This window comes from Spermophilus citellus (genome assembly GCF_964194105.1).
Source record: "Spermophilus citellus genome assembly, chromosome: 7".
NCBI classification, from domain to species: domain Eukaryota; kingdom Metazoa; phylum Chordata; class Mammalia; order Rodentia; family Sciuridae; genus Spermophilus; species Spermophilus citellus.
In genome coordinates this window covers 138,018,038-138,023,922 of record NC_138188.1, presented here as the reverse complement: position 1 = coordinate 138,023,922, position 5,885 = coordinate 138,018,038, and positions in this window count along the sequence as shown.

Sequence of the window (5,885 nt, the reverse complement as noted above, 5' to 3'; positions counted from 1 at the left end):
TTCCCATTTAGTATGATGTTGACTGTGAATTTGTCATATTTAACCTTTATAATGTTGAGGTAAGATACTTCTATAACTAGTTTCTCCAAGATTTTTAATATGAATGGGTGCTTCATTTTATCTACGACCTTTTCTGTATCTGTTGAGATAATCATATGATTCTTGTCCTTCATTTTATTTATATGTGAATTACATTTATTGATTTGTGTATGTTGAACCAGTTGTGTGACCCTGAGATGAAACTCATTTGATCATGTTATATCACTTTTTGATGTATTTTTTAACACTGTTTGCTAATATTTTATCTAGAATTTTTGTATCTATGTTTATCATGGATTTTGGTCCATAGTTTTCTTTTCTTGATGCATGTATGTCTGATTTTGGTATCAGTGTTATACTGGCTTCATAGAATGTATTTGGGAGTGTTTTCTCCCTTTCAATTTCATGGAATAATTGAGAAAGACTGTTGTTAATTCCCCTTTAAAGGTCTGGTATAATTCAGCTGAGTATATATCTAGTCCTGGGCTTTCCTTTGATGGAAGGCTATGAATTACTGTTTTCAATTTCATTATTTGACGCTGGTCTGTTTAGGTTTTATGTATCTTCCTGATTCAATATGGGCAGGCTATATGTATTTAGAATTTTCCAGGTAATTGGAATATAAATTTTCTAATTGTTTCTAATGCTCCTCTGGATTTCAGAAATGTATGTGATGATATCTCCATTTTCATCTCTTAATTTTTTTTATTTATGTCTTCTTTTTTGTTGTTAGTTTGCTACAGGTTTATTAATTTTATCTTTTCAAAGAACCAACTCTTCCTTGCATTGATCTTGTGTACTATATTCTTATTCCCAATCTTATTATTTTCAGCTCTGATTTTTATTATTTTCTGTCTTCTACTGATTTTAAAATTGGTTTGCTTTTACTTTTCTAAGGTCTTGAGAATGAACATAAGATTTTTTATTTGGAATCTCGCTACTTTTGAAATGTAGGCATTCAATGCTATTAATTTGCTTTTAGAATTGTCTTTATATTGTACCAGAATTTTTAATATACTGTGTCTCCATCCTCATTTGTTTCTGAGAATTTCCTGGTTTCTTCTATGATTCATTCTTCATTTTAAATAGTATTATATATTTATCTGGTTTCTACTATTTTTCTTGCTGTTAACTCTTTTCATTTCATTATGATCTGAATGAATGCACAAATTATATCAATATTTTTGTACTTGCTAAGACTTATGTGACTAGAATATGTTTTGTTTTTCGGAAAAAGTTCCATGACTGTTGAGAGACAAGTAAACTCAACTTTTGCAGGGTGAAATGTTCTGTGGATGTCTATTAGTTCTATTTGATTTATAGTATTAATAAGGTCAGAAATATTTTTATTGATTTTATGTTTGGATGACCTGACTACTAGCAATATGTATGTTGAAATGACCCAATATTATTGTATTGGGGTCTACCTGGAATTTAGTGTCTAAAAGTACTTTTTAATGTAATTAGATGCACTGGCATTCGAGACACATATGCTGACTATTGTTGTATCTTCTTACTAAATTGTTCCCTTTATCAGTATGTAATGGCCTTTTTTTGGTCTCTTCTCATTAATTTTTGCTTGAAATCTGCTTTTTCAAATAGAAGAGTAGCTAACCCTGCTTGCTCTTGGACTCCATTTGCATGGAAATTTTTTCTGTCCTTTCCTTCAGCCCATGGGTGTCTTTGTTTAAAAGGTGAGTTTCTTCAAACATCATAGTTGTATTTGTTTTTGATCCATTCTACTATTCTGTGTCTTTTAATTGAGACCATTTATATTCAGCATTATTATGTATATGTGTCTAAATGGCTTTTAAACTTGGATGTCCCCTAGAACCATCCAGCAAGTTGTGGACATGTGTCGATCCTGCCCTTAGAATTTTTAAAGTTGATCTGGAATACAATCCGTGCAACATAATTTTTTCCATCTTGATTTTTATGTGTAGCAAAATTGAGGTACACTGATTTCAGTCATCATGGTACTCTAAATTTTCAACCAAGCTCTTCTACCCAATGACATATTTTGAATGTTTCACATGTATCTCAAACCCAGCCTGTTCAATAATTGTATGCTAATCTCAAACAAAGTCTGTTCAAAATGTAATTCATCTTTTTTTCTAAAATTCTACCCTCTACCAATGCACCATCATTTATCTAGAATCCAATTATTAATTTGAAAAGGTCCCATGAATGTTACCTCTTCCTCATACTTTACATGCAATCAGTTACTTAGTCCCATTAATATTAGCACTAAACATAAGTCTGAAATATATTCTTTTCTCTCCATTTCTACTGCCTCGCCTTGATCTTGTGTACTATCTTGTGTATATGCTTGTATACATCTTCTTTCACAAAATTATTATAAAAAAAACCCTGACTAATCTCAATAATTCCATACTTGATCTCTCAATTAATTCCCCAGACTGCATGGTAGAGAATTCCACAATGCAAATCTGATTATGCCAATCCTCAGTTTAAAAATCCTTCCCTGGCCTTAAAGTATTTTCTGAATGCAATTCAAACATTTAGACTGCATATTAATTATCTGTTACCATCTAATTTTGCATTCTTATCATTCATCAGTTCTTCACTCCTATCTCATCACCGTGTCCCCTGGTGATGGGAAACTGCTTTCACTGTTTCCAAAGTGCTTTACTCACATACCTTTCAAAGCAGTACACAACTCCATTCACATATCTAGATGCATTGCCCCCCAAACACACACTGAAATTCTGACTCAGCCTTCAAGAATTATTTCTGAGGTTAATCTTTTCTGAAAAGTTTTCCTGGATACCCCTTGTATACATTAATTTTACCCCCCCCTCATGTTTTCCCATGTGATAGAAGGCATTTTTATACTACAGAAATTTTTACCCTTGCAAATTATTCATTTTTTTGTAAAACTGATGGCTCTCTGGGGCAGAAATTGTAACCTCAGCACTGAGTAGGGAATCCACATACAGTAAGGACTTGAAAACCTAAAGTATGAAATAGAAAAATGGTTAGCCTATTTGATTTTTTTCAAATTGTATACAACAGCATTGGAATATACTCATCAGTTATCTTAACTTTTTAAATTATAAAACAGAATGCACAGTTGTATGAATGTATAATTGCATGATGTGTGTATGTGTACATATTTCATTTAAGTGTGTATATTATTTGTGTATATATATTCATATATACACATATACATATTCATACCTATGGTTCCTACTTATGACTTGACTTAAATATGATGCAAAATTGATACTCATTCAATAGAAACCACACTTCAAGTTTTGAGTTTTGATCTTTTCAAGACTATATGCAATATGGTTCTTTCTCTTGTGGTACTTAGAAATGAAAAGATGCTGCTCATCATCAGTCAGTCATAAAACCAAGAGAGGAAACAACTAATAATCTGTGGTTTACTGTGTTGCCAAGCTATAATGTTTAGTAGGTTAGGTTATTAAGTGCATTTTTGGTTTAAAATAATTTCATCATATATTGGGTTTATCAGGACATAACCCTCTTGTAAGTAGAGGAAAATCTATATAGTATATATAAATAAAGGGAAGAAGTAACATAGAAATAAAAAAAATATTAAGTGGTTCTCTACAACATGAATATGTAGACAATTGATTACTTTTTAGGCTTTTCTGGTTGTCTATGTGAATGTGTATTATTTTACAATACAAATAATTTTTAAGGGATAAGCTTATTAATTTGTCCCTACTGATTCTATTTGCCAGTTTCACTCCTATATGAACCAAATAAAACACATTTTACTCTAAGTCAAATTAGACACAAAAATCCACTGACAGGTGGAAACTACCAAGAAAATCAAGATTCTGGGGTTGCTGGTTTTGGCAGAATTTTTTGGAAGATACAACTCAGGGAGTTTAATCCTTTATTCTTCCCTCCCTTTTGCAATCCCTAAAGAATATATGAAAATAAAATCAATTTGTAGTGGAATAGAAAGTAAATTAAATGCATATTTTGAATTTCTAATGTTTTCAGTCATTATGATCACCATGTACAAGTTATTGTTAATTACTTTTATATATCTTAATGCAGAAGAAGATGTTTTAAAAGGAAAAAAATAATGGTTATTTCTTAACCGATGTTATGTATGAGAAATTCACATTTAATGAAATGAAAAGGCTACATTAAGATTCAAATATGTACTTAAAAATAAATATTTTACTTTAGTTTACACATTGTCTACTCAGAAACTATAATTATATCTTCACAGTAACAAAGTTTGATTGGGAGAAATATTCCTTATTAAAGCAGTTAAAATTACACTGCAGATAACATAAGGTCCAGGTACAATCTTAGAATGAGATGAACTATTTTACAGATTACATTATTAATCTGACTGAAATGTATGAAAATTAAGTCTGAACTTGATAAACTTCATTATATTTCTATTGAGCAATATTTCATGTTTATACAATTTAGAAGGCATTAAAAAACTATTACTTCACTTTTCTTTTCTAAAACCATGATTTCCAAACAACTTTAGATTAGGGATAGAACAATCTAAGCAAAGCAAACCAGATCTAAAAATATATGTCTTTTATTTAATCATCTTAAACCATAGCTTAGTTGTCTATATGCTCCTCCCTGAATATTTCCGAGGGCAGAAATAAAAGTTAAATTCAGAAATTTATCAAAAGTGTAGAGCAAATAAAGTCAGATCAGGGAGTAGTCAGAATGCAAGGAAAAAGGAAATTAAGGCACAAAGGAACAATTTAGAACTTAAATAAAGAGGAGCTAGAAATAGAAAGAAAAGGACAGTAGGTCTTGCCTTCTAGATAATGGGAGAATTCCTTACATATTTGTATGAGTCTAAACCTCAGGGTTTTTAAAGTATCTTTGGCCTCCCTGCTTCCTCATTCCTTCCTGCCCCTTATAACCATTCCCAGCCTAATCTCTAATTAGGACATATTTTATCTCTGTTCTCCCCACTTCCATGCTGTCCATACTATTTAGAAATTGGATTGATTCATTTATATTGGATATGATGGGGAATTGTTTAAATGAAAACTAGAGGATTTAATATCCAGAAATATTTATGTTGGATGACTAGATCTATAGGTCTCTACATCTTATTTCTTTCCACTTCTCTAACTTATGCTTTGTGATTTGAAAATATGAGAGTTTCAGAATCTTCCTAAAATGCACAATAATAAATGCTGTTATTTGTATATGATTGGTTTCCCTCATACCAACCTGAGCCCACAAATAAGCATACTTACTAATCATTGTCATAAAATCTCATGGCCATATTTCTGAAGATAAAATAACAATAACAAAAAGCATAGTGTTCCAAAATTGTGATGAAACTGCCATGAACAAAATGTGCTTGTTTATACCTGTAAAAAAATTTTAAGAAGCTCTTTTAGAAATCTAATGTACACATCACTCAATCATTCCTTAGATTGGTTTCTCAGAGAAAAAAAAACTTAGGGAATGAAAGGAGAAAAAAAAATCAAGGTGCTGAGATTACAAAGTGAAGACCTGGAAGTATAGGAAAAGAAAGCTTCTTCTCGGCAAAAGAAACAATCAGTGAGGTGAATAGAGAGCCTACATTTTGGGACCAAACTTTTACCACGTGCACATCAGATTGAGAACTAATCTTTAGGATAAGAACTCAAAAATCTTTTTTTTTTTTTTTTTTTTTTTAAAGAGAGAGTGATAGAGGGAGAGAGAGAGAGAGAATTTTTTTAATATTTATTTTTTAGTTCTCGGCGGACACAACATCTTTGTTGGTATGTGGTGCTGAGGATCGAACCCGGGCCGCACGCATGCCAGGCGAGCGCGCTACCGCTTGAGCCACATCCCCAGCCCAGAACTCAAAA